The sequence below is a fragment of the Montipora foliosa genome, chromosome 6, assembly GCF_036669935.1.
Source record: "Montipora foliosa isolate CH-2021 chromosome 6, ASM3666993v2, whole genome shotgun sequence".
NCBI classification, from domain to species: domain Eukaryota; kingdom Metazoa; phylum Cnidaria; class Anthozoa; order Scleractinia; family Acroporidae; genus Montipora; species Montipora foliosa.
The window spans coordinates 30,518,707-30,535,135 of NC_090874.1; the positions used below are offsets into that span (position 1 = coordinate 30,518,707).

At 39.9% G+C, this 16,429-nt stretch overlaps 1 protein-coding gene across 1 annotated transcript in view; it reads right to left on the bottom strand.

The window, feature by feature from the left end:
• LOC138007112 (fibroblast growth factor receptor 2-like) overlaps positions 1-16,322 on the bottom strand; it is a 92,015-nt gene extending 75,693 nt beyond the window's left edge. The window contains exon 1 of the mRNA XM_068853844.1: positions 16,191-16,322. The gene's annotated coding sequence lies outside the window, so the exon portion shown is untranslated. The remainder of the gene's footprint in view (positions 1-16,190) is intronic.
• Between the last annotated feature and the right edge of the window lie 107 nt (positions 16,323-16,429).

Sequence of the window (16,429 nt, forward strand, 5' to 3'; positions counted from 1 at the left end):
CACAAAATTTCATAACCGAGATTGTAGCTATGGATAGTGAAGGCAGTTGTTAGTATTTATCGGACTGGAGAGGAGAAGCCCATAGAAAGGGTTCAAATCGGTGAAGATCACAAATATACTGCTTCCCTCAAAAGTATTTTGATTGACCTACTCGGCTTCAATGACCAGGCCAAAAACTTTGGCTTGGGGTCCTTTGACCTGAAACTTTATGCCATACTAACTCAACAAAAACAGGAACTGGAATTGCCCTTCTTGTTTGGCTCGGAGGGGAAAGCGAGCTAAACGGTAGGTGGCTTTAAAAATCAAATACGGTAAAAAGAGTCAAAAACAGAAAGCACTTAAATCGGCATTTCCTTTTGGGGTGTTTGCGGGTAGGCTCGAGATGTCAGCTGGGTATGTGATTTTAATTTCGCTAGTGTCAAGAGCACTGGACTTGAGAGCTTTGGGATAAAAAAAAATTCGTAAATGGTTTGAATCCATGAATCATATTACTGAGTGAAGTACGATCGTCCTGCAGAGTGTAGTCCGGAGAAGGACTGACACTGAAGGCGCGTTCACTCGACAGGGGAAAAATGGCACGAGTCGGATAAAAAGTGGAACGGTTCCAATCATTTTTGTAAAGAAACAGTGAACTTTTATCCGTTTCGCTACTGGACCATAGCCGCCTATGGTCCCGTAGAGGAACGGATAAAAGTTCACTGTTTCTTTACAAAAGTGAATGGAACCGTTCCACTTTTTATCGGACCCGTGCCATTTTTCTTCTGTCTTGTAAACGCGCCTTGACTGACGTTTCGACAACCTGAGGGTAAGTCATCATCGATCAGAGTCAAGTGATTTGTGTAACGTCCGACTCAGTAGGTGGTATAAATACTCTGGTCGTTGAATATCTGATTGGTCAACCAAGTCGTGATATTATTGGTCGTCCGTCAGTTAAGCCGTGTTGTTATTAGCTGTGACTGAAGACTGTAAACGGTGATTGGTGCGTTGTTAGTGAAATGTCCGTAGGTGTATTTTTAATAAAATTAGTTGGTTTGTCTGTTGTTGATATTGTCAATAAGCCGTTTGCACCAATCACTTGTTTTACTTCTTAGACATTAAAAAGTTCCAAATTTCAACGTCCCGCACGCAGTACAGTCTGTACGGGACTGATATGTATTTGCGGATCAGATAAATTTCATTTTTTGTCAACCGAGAATGTTCCCTACACTTTTCATGATTTTGTCATGCTCCACCCCAATGGAAATTAACTATTATATGTTTAGTTAATTATTATATTCTAATGTAAAACAATGGTAATTAATTATCAAATTTTCATATAACCGTTACACAGGGGTTTCGTTTCAGGCCGGACGCCGGACGCCGGACGCCGGACGCCGGACGCAACGTCCGGTTGTTGACATGTAACGTCCGGTAGTTCACACACGAAATAATTATTTACTCAAGTGTGAAAATCGTTTTTTTTCATTTATAAACCAAAGAAAGACTTGACCCTTATTTTACTCTCTTAGTTATGTAATGCATACAATCGAGAAAAGAAGGAGAGAAATTGAGAGAAATTAACGTCTTATATTTCCCTTTATAATGAACCCATATTTATTAAGCGGACACGGACACTAAAATAAATTGTATTTGCCTAATTTCTATTGTTAAAAACCTCTATTAAGCGGTCACCGGACTGAATTGACAATGTATAGTATTGGATTACGTCCTTGAAATACTGCAGTCGATTAATAATAACAAATCAATGCATTTAGCTGTCAATAAACATTCGATCAGACCGATATCCGGCAGGATAATTGTCATCCGCGATCACCCAAAAGTTCACCCAAAAGTCTTGCACAAAGTACAGCGCAGCTATTCACAATCAAATCCTTGGCTAATTTGTTCTTTAGTCACTCACATGAAAACTTATCACCATAGAAGAGGTATTCGCAGGGAAGCTGTAAGCCATATCCGGCACCTCGGTTTACTCTTTTCGCCGTAACTGTTACCTTGCCAGAATTTGTCGGTCTCTTCACAAAACTTTGTCACGTGCAGTGCCATTAGCTTAGGAAGATGCCCAACCACTTCTTCGTGTCCGGGATGAAACTCGTTGGGGTGTTTGAGTGGTTCCGTATTCGAGAATTCTTGCTTCCTCGCCATAGTGTCACTTGCAACACAACCTACCACTGCGTCTGCATTAGAGTCCGATTGGTTTTGCGTACGGGTTCTCACATTAACATCGCTTCTTGGCCAATTTTAGGTTCCCATATTTCTTTGTACTCGTGGTACTCTCTCAGGAACGATTGAACTCGTAGAACATCGTTACTTGTCTCAATCTTGCTAAGTTGAAGTGAAGCAACTACGTTTACTACATCTACTAAACTACATTTAGTGCTATTTTTAGCAAACAATCACTCGGGCTGGTATGTTTGGCAGGGGCAAAGGTCAACATGATCATGATGTAATCTTCTTACTGTGCTTCATGCCCCTGACTGATGTGTTTACAGTATCAAAATTCTCGGACTGTGCTGTTTTCTGATATTCGAGGATGTCTCAGTTGGCTTGTAGGAACTGTAAAGAGAACACGACATATTGATGTCTCAAATGTGCTAAGCCTGTGTGTAATCGCAGCAGTAGTTGCCATGTAGCGGCATCGGAGGATGAGCCAGGATGGAAGGCTGGGCATTGCGTTGCATTCTGTGTCCCGTGCTCTGCGTGCGCAAAAGAATCTTCCGAAATCGCAACTGAATTCATTCAGTCCACTTCATCATCATCATCATCATCATCATCATCATCATCATCATCATCATCATCATCATTATCAAACTCCTCTTCCGCGAAGCCGTCAAAGAATAAAAGCTGTGACCCTAGCAGCAACAGAACCTGCCTGACATTGGAAAGGCAACTTGAAATAGTACAGTTTGCAAAGGAGAATCCTACATGGGGCTACCGAAAGCTAGCTAAAAAGTTTGGTTTTGGCAAAACCCAAATACAAAGCATCATAAAGAAGAAACAGGAAATTCTAGAGGCATATGAAAACAACCAAAGAAAGGGGTTAAAACGGCAAAGATCTGGAAAGTACGCAGACGTCAACGAGGCGGTCTGGGAGTGTCCAATATTCCAGTCTCTGGGACAATGCTCCAAGAGGAAGTCTTACTAATAGCTGAAAAGCTATATTTTGATGGTTTTGTTGCTTCCAATGAATGGTTAGAACGTTTAAAAAATGCACATAACATTTCTACAATGACTGTTGCCGGAGAGGAAGCAGATGTCAGTCCACAAACACTAGAGAGCTGGAAAGAACGATCCAAAGAACTGATTAAGGGATGGAAGCCAGAGAACGACTGGAACATGGACGAGACTGGGTGCTTTTGGAAGGGTATTCCAGACGTTAGCCTCAGTGAAAAAGGGAAGAGATGCAGTGGCGGCAAGCAGTCCAAGAAAAGAAACACTTGGGCATTTTTTGTGAATGCTGCAGGTGGAAAAGAAGATCCATTAATTATTGGCCATGCTGTTCAGCCTCGTTGTTTCAAACATCTGAACGACAGGAAACGGCCATATGGATGCTACTATTTTAGCAACAAGAAGGCGTGGATGACTAACGATATTATGGATAACATTCTTAGCTCATTAAACCAGCGGTTACAGCGACGGCAAAGGAACATTTTGCTCTTTCTGGATAACGCGCCTTACCACTCCACAAATCTCGAGGGAAAATTTTCGAACAACACCCTGAAGTTTTTGCCCTAAAATACCACGTCAAAGACACAGCGACTTGACAGCGGAATCATCGCAAGCTGGAAATGTAATACAAGAAAGCGCCTTTTACGTCATGTTTGCAGCAAAGTCAATGGATCCAGTAATGCAAGTGAGATTGTCAAATCCGTCGATCTCCTAAGGTCCATCCAATGGGGGAAACAGGCATGGGACGAAGTTTCCAGTGATACAGTCATTAAATGTTTCAAGCGTACTGGCGTATATCCCGAGGCCAAAGTGGAGGAGGACGAGGATGAATGACCCTTTTGAAGGCGAAGAACTGTCAAGCTTGCAACTTCTGGTGAATTCTCTCAATGCTTCTTGTCCAGCGCAAGAATTTGTTTGTTGTGACAACGACCTTGAAGTTTGTTCCGGGCTCGTAGATCCCTCTGACCCAGAATGGAGAACAAAAGTGAGGGAGGACGTTTTGGTTCAAAATGATCAAGACCCAGAAATACCGGCCAGACGAAATTGGTGCGAAAGCGCTGTGTGGATGACGAGGAAGAGAAGGCACTGGAAATAAACTCCGACTGGGAAGCGGTACAAATGGCCGAAAAGCTTCTCGAATATGCAAGATATAAAGGGAATGAAAAGCTTTCGCTTGTCCTGTCTAAATCAACAGATCTGCTTCAGGAAATAGTTATTCGAAACCAGAAACAATCTTCAAAGTATGATTACTGTAAGAAATAACTAATGTGTACACAAACACAGAAAGAGTCCATGTACCGCGCATATTATCGTTGCTGTTCTATTGTTATGTTTTTGCATTTAAAAAACTAATTAGAATTGTTAATGAACGGTATTGAACTTGAACTCTGGATAGCTTCCTTAACAAAATGGAACTTTATCACAGTACGGAGTAGCTGTTGAATGTTAATCGTTAACAAACACTGCGCAATTTTTACAAACCTCTATTAAGCGGACACCCTCTATTAAGCGGACACTTGGGAAAGTCCCGAAGGTGTCCGCTTAATAGAGGTTTCACTGTACAAGGAAACATAGGCTAAGGAGCTTAAAATCTAGGCTTTTATTTAGTTTCTCACAGTCAAATGGCTTCGCTGAAAGGACGATGGCCGTTGTTCGCCTTGCTAGAACGAACAGATTATTTCTGAGCAAACGCGAATGCTATACACCTTGTGCAATAACAACAATTTGATGGATGAATATATAATTTCAGAGACAAATATCTCTAAGAATATCAAGTGAAAAACACAAATTTATTATATACATACTGACATTTACCCACTGAAAAGGCACGAAATAAATTCGGTTCACAAGCTGGTCTAAGAACCCAACAGCCAATCAAATGGCGGGTATCGCTTTTTCCACGTGTGAGGAAAACGATACATCCAATCAGGTGCCGCGTATCATGTTTTTTGACGTGTGAGCCGTAACAGGGTGATTTTCATTCAGGTGGCAGTGTTTCTCTTGTTTGAGAAATTTAAAGCCTTTGCAAGCTTAAAAACATGAACGAGAAAAGGTTTGTTGATCACGCCGGATACTTCGGTGGAGGATTACGCGTTTAAGTCTCGAAAACAAGAATACGAAAGAGAAAACGAAACGAGATGTGAAATTGCTGGAAACGTTTGAGAAACGAAAAGAGCGACGGTCGAGAAGTGCAAAACATAGAGGCCGCAGAATTAAACAAGCACCTTTCGGACTTAATTCGTTCTGTGAGACGTAATGACGGAGAGGATTATAAGCCTTCAAGTTTAAGGTGCCTTGTTTCAAGTATTGAGGGACATTTGAAATACTATTTTCACATTCTTTGCTTGCTTTAATGTCAAATTTCCGGCACAAATTTAAGCCTATGTTATAATCTTTGCATGAGTTTTTGACTTGAAGTCGTGTAACAGAGTCTTGTCTTGGTTTGTCATTAACAAGACTTTAAATCTCAGCATGTATATAATAAACACAATACCGCATGTAAAGTGCTTTGTACACTATTTACGCACTCGTTGGTTTTTTTATCAGAAATCTCACTCGTTCGCTGCGCTCAGTCGTTCGATTTCTGATACGTCAACAACTCGTGCGTAAATACTGTACGCCCGCACTTTCCATGAAGTATTCTCTATATATCAATACTCAAAAAAGAAAAATAGCATCGTATGGTATCCAGATATAAAACATCTTCACTAAATCCTCAAAGCAAACGTAACCGAAGAAAAACAACCTTGTGCTGAACACGAATATTTCACTTGACTCACTTCGCCATTCGATAATTCCAACACCTCTGCCAAAACTTATCGTAAGTTCATGATACGGATTTACAAGCTTATGAGAGGCAACCTTGACACAATCCTTGACTTAAATTGAATTTAAAGGATATAGCATGCAATGGAATTCTTAAAATGCCGAGATGTCCGTTGAAAAAGGCCATAGATCTAGAAGCTAAATAAACCCGACGTAGTAGCCACCACGGCAAAGCATCCCGATTCACGTAGTCAGATTTCACACTACGGCTGGATGCGACCGACGTACATTAACGTACATGCGCAGTGTCTCATTTTGGGGCGAAATTTACTTCCGGCAGCCGTATTAGCGCCAGCCGTAGCGATTTGCTTAAAGTCCCTAATAACAACAATAATAATACCGTGATAATTAGTGCTTTTGAGATTTTCGTTTACAAGGTTATATTTTTGTCCTGACGAGCATGTCTTTTTAAGAGATTTCCCTTTTTTGTATGATATTATCGGAGGTTTTAGGTAGATCGCCCTGAACAAATTTTTCTAAGGATCCATTGTTCCGTCAATATCTGTTTAACTGCTGAGTGGAACGCAGTGACAAAAGCAAAATAGAGGCAATTGTTTAGAAGCAAAGTTGACCACCTGGCAGGCACCTTTCTTTGACTGTTTTTGGATGGCAACGCGAGTAGTAATATGCGATACATTACTACTAAAATTTTAGGCTTCAATTTTTTGGCCCATTTTTGGAAATGTGCTTTTTTTGGGCTTAATGTTTTAGGCCAATTTTCACTATAAGGCCAACTATATGGTAATATTTTTTTGGGAAAACTATATGTTTGTTATAATTGGAGTGTGCATGTGTAAATATTCATATTCAAATGAAACAGGAATTTAATTAATTAAATTAATTAATTTAATCTATTTGCCACAATTCTTGGAGTGGTAAGGGAGAGGAACAGAACTTTCGTCCCAATTGACACCTAACCCCTATATGCATAGATAAGACCACAACACCGGGAACTCCATCCCCTACTCTTCTCGAATAGTGTGTGGGTTCTTTTAAGTCCCACAGAATTTATACCCAAGGGTTATGAGACGGGACCTACGGCTTATAGTCCTTATCCGAGAAGACTTAAAGGTCTAGCCATTCGCAGATGTCGTTACAAAGGCAGGACTTTCTCCTCAGTTATTTAAAGACCCTGAATGTTGGTCCGGCCGGAGTTGAACTCACGACCTCCCGCGTGACAGCCCGGTGCTCAACCAGCTGAGCCACCGGTGCGCGGTGAAAAAGGCACTGTAGCGTGACAATTTTAACCAATCAGAAAGTGGATGATGCATCTTTCACCAAAATTTGTAAGCAAAATTTGTAAGTAAAGTTTGTTTTGTGAGGAAATATTACTCAGAAAGTTTGACTGGTTTGTAAATGTTCATTAATTGAAAAATATGGGGTATGCTTTTTGTGAATAGGAATGTTTGTAAGATTTGTGGTAGTGTTCATAGCTTACGATTTACTTGCTCTTTACATGAATTTTCATGAAAATAAATATAAGTATCATATTTTAAATATTATCAATAATTTAGAAGTAAAAATTAACAAACAATTAATGAAAGAGAGAAAATACTGAGAATATTCGCTTTAATTAATGAAGTATTACCACAGGTTAACAAAGACCGCAAACGTGTAATTAATATTGAATTCATTTTAAGGCAGATATTTAGAATTTTGCTATGGAATATGAATTTATTCCACTTTCAAAATCAAAGACAACATTAACACTTGTGAAACTTGGTGGAAGCAAGTTTATGAGTTAATAAAGGATGACGTTCCTAAAATTATTAATAAGTGATTCTCAAAAAATATAGTTTACTTGAATTTTTATACGAAAGAGGTTAAAGATCGATAATATTTTCATCTATAACTTTCAGTTAAAAAATAAATTGAATCTGATTGAATTCTCCACTTCTTAGAGAAGCTCTGAAATCGACTAACAGTTTGTCATGTGTGTGTTTTGTAAGCATATTTGCTCATTTCAATTCCCTTTTTATAACCTTTAATATCACTAGTATTTATAGAGTTAATCGTCTTACAGGAGAATAAAAATAATGTGTAAAAACCTTTGTTATAGTGCCTCCATCAGGAATGTAAGATGTGTGCGCGTTATCTTTTGCTTTAAACGTTGGAATGAATTTTTGAATGGTTGATTATTCATATCAACATTTAATTTAAACTCTGCTTTTGACGCTACATAAGCATTGTGATAATCATAGACATCTGATATGACGTCATTTTCAAATCCTTCAACACCATAAATAACATTAAAAATAGGCAATTGTGAAGAACCTCGTGGGGTAGATCTTGTATAATAAATATTACCATGTTGTTTCTTAACAGTTGTTGAAATTGCATTTGTTACATTAACGGCAAACCAAAGTCTAGTTTTGTCCCATACATCCTTATTATCTATTATCTATTATCCATTCAACTCAAGCTGTAAATTTTTTTATTAGCAGTCCACAAAGTAAATAGGTTATTCTTTCTCGACAATTATTATCAGATTTACCAGTCCACAATATTAATCACATTTTTATCATAACTATGTGGACTCTTTTGATATACATTGATTTTGCTATATCTCATAAATATCATCATCCAAGAAGTATTGAAATACATTAGTGTCAAGATGAGTTTTACTAACATGTGACTCCTCTACATACTTCTTGTAAGCTGCTGTTATTTGAGTTGGAAGGTTTGAATTTGAAATATTTAGCTCTTTATTAAAAAATGAAACATTTATAGCACTTCTGCTTTCGTTTATTAAATAACTCTTATTTCAATATCGTTTTTATTCAAAAGTTGTGATAACCGAAAGAGGTCTTTGATCGAAACGTTTTATTAAATTTTTGATTTTTAAACTATTTTTACGTCAGAAGTTAATTTTATGTCAGAACTTAATTTTCATTGATTTAGTCAGTAAATTATTTGTTCCTTCCTTCCTTTCTACGGTAAAAACAAGAACCAGAAGATCAGATGTAGTGACATTTCTAAAAGAGAATAATGAAGCTGTGTCAAACTTCAGAGAACAAGAGCTGCAGTACAAGGAAAAAGCCCTAGCTGCAGAGACAAAAGAGAAACAATAGACCTCCAGGAAAAAGAAATCAACTTGCAACTTTATATGGTGAAAGTATTGTTGGCTTCAATGGAACATTAACTGTTCACCATAGTTATTATTTCGGGCTTCCCAATTGTTTGGTGCCATCAAAACTGTTAAGAGTGATTTTACTCAACCTGGTGAAACAAAAATTATAGTTGGGATGCGAGTGAAAAAGTCACAAAATTAAATAAGAAATGACAGACAGTTTTTACTAACATTTAATATGTTGTTGTACATGGGGTATATAAAATGACTACCACTCATTGTTTCAAAGGGTGACACGTAATTTGTAATTTAACACTTGAATTTAATGTTGGTCATATTTTCAGTTCAATATAATAAAAAATTACTGATAGAAACATGTTGCAAAAATAAATCTTTTCTAACTGAAATGCTCTTGAATAGTCTGGTTATTGAGATACGTTTGGACGTCAGGAGGAGATATACCAAAATAATCAGATGTAGTACTGCCATACATGGAGGTGTCACAATTTTCGAGAAGGAGAAACGGAGCGAAGCACAAGACTTTTTATTCCCTCCGGAACACAACTAACAAATCATAATAATATAATGGTTTATTAATCTTATATAGCGCCATAATTATTGAAATATTCTAAAGCGCTTTATAATCTAAAAATAATAATACAATCGTATATAACTATCTGTAATTAAATACAACCAAATTAAAATATAATAAAATATAATACCAATATAATACAAATATCCTAATAAAACGCTTTCCTAAAAAGGTAGGTCTTAAGTCCTTTTTTAAAAAATGTTCATACTATCTCATGTTCTAAGTTTTAATGGGAGAGCATTCCAAACAGTAGGACCTGCGCAAATGCGCGTTCGCCTAAGGTCTTACACCTTACACGTGGAACTTGCAGAAAATTTCCAGAATCAGATCTCAAACTATACCTAGTAACAAGTTTAGCATTAATCAGGTCCTACGTTGGCGCAAATCCATGCCACGCCTTAAAAATTAGTAGCGAAATCTTATATTGTACTCTATACTTAATTGGCAACCAATGAAGCCGCTTAAGGGAGTCATAAGGGAATTCCAAAGTTCGGATTCAAACTACGGTCCCCTGTCGGAGGTGATCGTTCTTGGCACACCGAAGCGCGAGACCCATCCGGAAAGGAGGGCTGAAGTGCAGGACTCAGCCGTGGCATCAGGCATTGGAATGGCCTCCGGCCAGCGGGTATACCGATCAATGCAGGTGGACAAGTTAGGGTTGCCCTTGGAAAAGTAAAGTAACGTCGATAACTCGTAACAGTAATTCAACTGATAAACCTGAGGTCGAAGATGCGCTCATTTTACTCCCCCCTCTCCATGAGTGCTCCTTTTTACGGGTATTTAAAGCTACTTAGCTATGCAGAAAGCAAAGAAGTCGAAACAAGGATGCGAGATCCGGGAATCGAACTCAGGACCTCCTGCACCAAGGCCGCACACTAACTGACTATGCCATCCTTGCTCCTTAAAGAAGGTAAGGGACCAAGAATGTCGACATGAATGCTGTTGAAGGGGAAGTAAGGTGCTGGAAAGGTTTCCAGTGGAGCTTTGATTTTTTCGGTAGACTTTCGCCTGCTGACAGGCATGACAAGTTCGGGTACAGGTGGCAATGTCGCGTTTCATGTTTGGCCAGACATACAGTTCAGAGACCAGGCAAAGAGAGGCCTTAATACCTTGGTGTGACAAGGAGTGGCGGTTGTCAAATACGGCACGGCGCATTGTTGGAATGTGGAGTAGGTTCCTGTTTCAGCTGCAAGGAAGTTGGAGAAGTGAAGAGGCTCTTAAGGTCTTGGTCTTGGCTTTGCGCAACAGAAAGGCCTTTTCGGGATAGTGCATCAGCGACAGGATTAGCGAGACCTTCTATGTGGCGCATATCATTTGTTAAGTCTGAGATGAAAGCTAGGTGTCGGGCCTGCCTTGGTGATCGCCGTTCAGTGGTACCTTGAAGCGCGAAGGTAATGGGCTTGTGATCTGTGTTAATATAGAATTATTGGCCCTCAACAAAGTATTGGAAACGAAGGACTGCGAGGTAAGCGGCCAAACGTTCACGATGAAATGCACTTTAGTTAAGTTCTGCAGAGGACAACTTCTTTGAAACGAAGGAGATAGGCTTCCATTGTCCTTCAATGAACTGCTCAAGTACGGCAACATTAGATGCATCCGTGGTCATGCACGTAGCTTCGTTGGGGTGAAGGTGTACCAGCATCACAGCTTCTGACAACGTACGTTTAGCTGCGTCGAAGGCTTCTTGACCAGAGGGGGTCCAGGTGAAACCGTCGGCTGCTAGGGCCTGATGTAGAGGCTGTAACATCGCAGCACACCTGAGAACAAAGCGGTGGTAGTAGTTGATAAGGCAAACAAACTGGTGCAGTGGTTTTCGTGTCCTGGGGAACAGGGAAGGTGCGAACTGCCTCAACACCAGTCAGATGGGGTCGGATGCCATGATCGTTAATGGTATGGCTCAAGAAATTCCCTTCAGTCTTTCCAAACTCACATTTTGCTGGTGGACGACTAGCCCATGGCTTGATAAACGTCCAAACAGGGTTCAAAGATGCTGAAGGCGTTCGGTTAGGGAGGAGCTAGTAATCAAAATGTCATCCAGGTAGACAAAAACAAAGTCGAGATCGCAACAAACGTCATCAATAAAACGCTGAAACGTTTGAGCTTCATTCCTTAAGCCAAAGGGCACGCTGCAGAATTCATATAGACCAAATGGGATGGTAATGACCGTCTTTGCGATGTCATCCGCACTAACAGGGATCTGGTGGTAGGCGCACATCAAATCGATCCTGGAGAAGATGGTTGTGCCAGTTAAGTTGGCAAGAAATCCTGGATGTGTGGAAAAGTTTAGTGATCCGGTGTGGTAGTAATTTTCAACGGGCGGTAGTCTCCACATGCTAGGGGCAACATTCACCGGTGCCTTTGGGAACCATGTGAATCGGAGAAGCCCATGTTTTAGAGGAAGGACGTACGATTCCCATGCAGGGATGGCGCAGTGGTGAGAGCACTCGCCTCTCACCAATGTGGCCCGGGTTCAATTCCCAGAATCGGCGTCATATGTTGGTTGAGTTTGTTGGTTCTCTACTCTGCACCGAGAGGTTTTTTTTCCGGGAGCTTCGGTTTCTCCTCTCCGCAAAAACTAACATTTCACTTGCTTTGCGTTACTTGTTAATTTCAGTTTACGGTGTCCCCAATTAGTGCTCCAGCGCTAGAACGACTAGACACTTAAATAAAGTTCGTTTCCTTTCTTTTTCCTTACAAGTGATGCATCAACAAAGGGTTGGGGGTCTTCACACGGTGTGAGCACAGGAGGACTCTGGACTGATTCAGAAGCTAACCTCCACATTATCTACTTAGAGCTTCTTGCAATATTTTTAGCCCTCAAAGTGTTTGTCAAGAAGATTGCCGGTAGACATGTTAAGATAATAATGACTGACAACACTACTGCCATGGCTCCCTGACAGGAATGCACTTGCCATTAAATTCGGTTGTGGTGCTTCTCTCTCAACAAGTGGGTCACAGCTGCACACATTCCAGATGTCAGTAATGTTGAGGCAGATAGACAGTCACGAATGTCTCAACCTCAGTTGGAGTGGACTCTAAACCCCAAAACTTTTCTTGAGTCTGTCCACAAACTTGGTGCTTGCCAAAGCATTGACTTTTTTTAAACTTTCAGCTTCATTAGGTATCTTACCACCCTGACCCAGGGGCCATCGCAGTTAATGCTTTCCACATGTCTTGGAAATGCCAAATGTCTTATGCATTCCCTCCATTTTGTCTTCTTCCTAGAGTGCTACAGGAGATTCAACAGGAGGGATCAACAGGCCTTATTGTGATGCCCAAGTGGCCCACACAGGTTTGGTGGCCAGAGTTGATGAGAATGGTAGCCAGCAGCCCACTCCTTCTGCCGAACACCAAGAACACGTTGTACCTTCCCAAAAGCCCAGAGATATTACATCGCAGTTAATGCTTTCCACATGTCTTGGAAATGCCAAATGTCTTATGCCTTCCCTCTATTTTGTCTTCTTCCTAGAGTGCCACAGGAAATTCAACAGGAGGGATCAACAGGCCTTATTGTGATGCCCAAGTGGCCCACACAGATTTGGTGGCCAGAGTTGATGAGAATGGTAGCCAGCAGCCCACTCCTTCTGCCGAACACCAAGAACACGTTGTACCTTCCCAAAAGCCCAGAGATATTACATCCTCTCTACCCACAGCTGGAACTAATTCCTTGCCACTTGTCGGGAGACTCCTCACTTGCGAGGGACTTTCGAAGGAAGCTTCTGAAATCATCACCAAGTCCTGGCGTAATGGAACTGCTAAACAGTACCGACCCTTTCTCAAAACATGGGAATTATTCTGTGGTAGAAAGAACATTGATCCCCTTCATTCATCTATCCAAGAGGGCGTAAACTCTCTAGCTGAACTGTTTGCCACTGGAATTGGCTATAGCTGTATCAATACTGCCAAGAGTGCCTTAACTCAATTATCACCCTTCCGGGAGGTCAAACGTTTGGAAACCACCCCTTAGTAACGCGTTTGTTGAAGGGAGTCTTGGCGCTACGACCGGCGCTCCCACATTATAAGGAGATCTGGGATATCTCACTTGTTCTCAACATGTTAGAGAATTGCAAATTGGCTCTACTCCCAAACGTAAGGACTTGAACCTGAAAGTTACAATACTACTTGCTTTACTCAGTAGTCAAGCGCTACAAACTCTTAAAACACTTTCGGTAAAATTTATGACCCTAACAGATGCCAAATGCACCTTTCAGGTAACAGGTTCTTTAAAAACGACTCGACCAGGCAAACATACAACTACAGTAGAGTTTCGTGAATACACACGCTCTAATGATCTATGCATAGTGACACAGCTTAAGGTTTACTTCACTTTAACCCCTCTACCCTGAGGGGGGACTATGATTACCTACAATAAGCCTAATAAGGCGGCATACATTGACACTATTGGGCGTTGGTTGAGAGCTGTTATGACCAAGTTAGGCATCGATATTTAGCTCTTCAGCGCTCATAGCACGAGGGCAGCTTCTGCGTCTGCCGCCTTTAGTAAGAATGTTCCAGTACACACAATCTTAAATGCAACCACTATAACAAGCCAGTTATACATCTAGGGAGGAACTTTGGTGATGAGCTACTGATTGCCACTAATCACATTCCGTGAGCTATTTATTGTACTAGTTAGCACACAACAATGTCATAGATTCTAGTTTGTTATTTATCATTGTGCCTCTTCACTTTTTTTGTTGTCACGTGTTTTTGCAGTTACTCTCCTGTTCACATTGTGATCATTAAATGTTTGATTTATTGCCTCGTACTTGCTCATAAGCATGATGCTTTTAAGTTCCAAGTGACTCCTTAGCTCCAGACCAATGGCTACATAGAATTTCAGTCAAACTTCGACTTCAGGTAAGTCTCGTTTAACTACCGGTATATATTTTCTCCTCGATCCAGCTCTCTCTCTCAAGAACTTAAAGTTCGTAATGGCGGACCATTAAATAGGAAAATTCCAGTAAAATAAGCAGGTGTGTTTTTATGAAATCAAGGCCTAAAACTTTGGTCGATTAGTGTTTGGTTAACATAGTTTTGAAATCCAAAGAAAAAGAAGAATTAATTTTTTTGGTCACAGGGGCACTTTAATTTGTGATAGTAATTGTAGCAAAGGACGTCTGTGAGTCGTCAAAAATACTAGAAAAGAAGGCAAAGGAGGTATAGTGAAATAGTATCAATAAGTTGAAGTGTATGTCACGAGTTAATGAAAACTGCTCGATAATTTTGAGAAAATTTATTGTTTTGTTTATGCAATGGAGAAAAGTATTCATATTGTCATGAAAAGTGATTTCTCTATTTGCACAATAAGGATCATAGCTTTGGGGATTAATCTTAACTTGGTAAGCAAGTAACAAGAACAGGTGTCAGTTGTAGTTACTGTTGTAAAGTTGAAAATCTATAAAATAGATTATCAGAAATATAAATAAGAAGAAATAACAAAAAGAAAACAATAACAACAAAACGAATAGCTATAAACGACAGGTAAAATGACAACGATGGGCTATTTTGGACACAAAACTTGTCTATAAAAATGGTATGTAGTATTTAACATATCAATAGTGATTGTAATGGCTCAATATATATGTAAAACAGATTATCAGAAATATAAAATATAGAACAACTAACTAGAACAAAACAATAACAATAAAACGAACTGCCGTTGTCCACAATAGACACTGATTTTGTAGAGTACTGGGATGATGTAAAGGCCAACAAACTTGATCGGGAAGATGATTTAGTGATATGGTTTTAGCAACAGGTTTTTCACCATTTTCGAGAGCATTTAAAGACATCCTATCGCCTTCGATAAGTATATCATCGAAGATCAAACTCTCCATTGTCGAATGGGGTGGACTTGAGCACTTAACAAAGCTGAAAAACTCATAAACGAACATTGTCATCCGAGAGAGGTCTCACTAAACATTTCGTGAACTTGATGAATATTCCCACAAACATGAAGTACTGGATTCTGCACTGTAAATACAACTTATTTTGGCAGCCTATTAGCAATATCATCCCATGATGCATTGTTGAAACTCACTGCTCCAACTCACGATCATCGCCCAGCATACATAAATACATACACACCTACATACCGAAGCATTGAGATTCTCGTCGAAAGTAGCGCGCATGTCAAGATTAGTGTCGCTGCTCTCATCGCTTGCAGCAATAAGATGTTGATGCAAACGCCTCTGCCTTTTTTTCTATACATTAAATGAGTTGAAATGTAATTGAATGATGATGATGCGATTCCTGAGAAAGCTCTCATATCATTAAAAAAAATGACCGGTTTTGAGTATTTCCGTAACGTGAGATGAAGTTGAGTGGTTGTACGTTGTGTGTCCTTTTTAAGTTGTCAGTTAAGTCTTAATTAACGATTTGGTGTATTACTGGGTTCCCTTTGTATCGAGGATGGGAAAAGTTGTGAGTATCGTCGTATTTTAGTCCGACGTTGTACTTGGCAGCCTTTTAACAAGTACTAAGGGTTGTGATTAATAACTAAGACAGCAAGGTTATATTATCTAACAACAGTACCTCTTCGTGTGTCCTCAGTTTCCTTCAACATTGAGAAGTTCAGTATGATGTAAACATCCTTCCCTATGCAGCTTTTCACAGATTTATGTCTTTCTTTGACTCTGTTTACATCCTATCTGACTATTGTCAGTAATTATGGTGTAATCTGGCAATCATTTACCGGCGTTCCCCGATGTTTTAACTGGAGCCTAGACGGTTATTACTCACCTGTGTAGTAGGGTTTCAAACAGCCTTGCGCG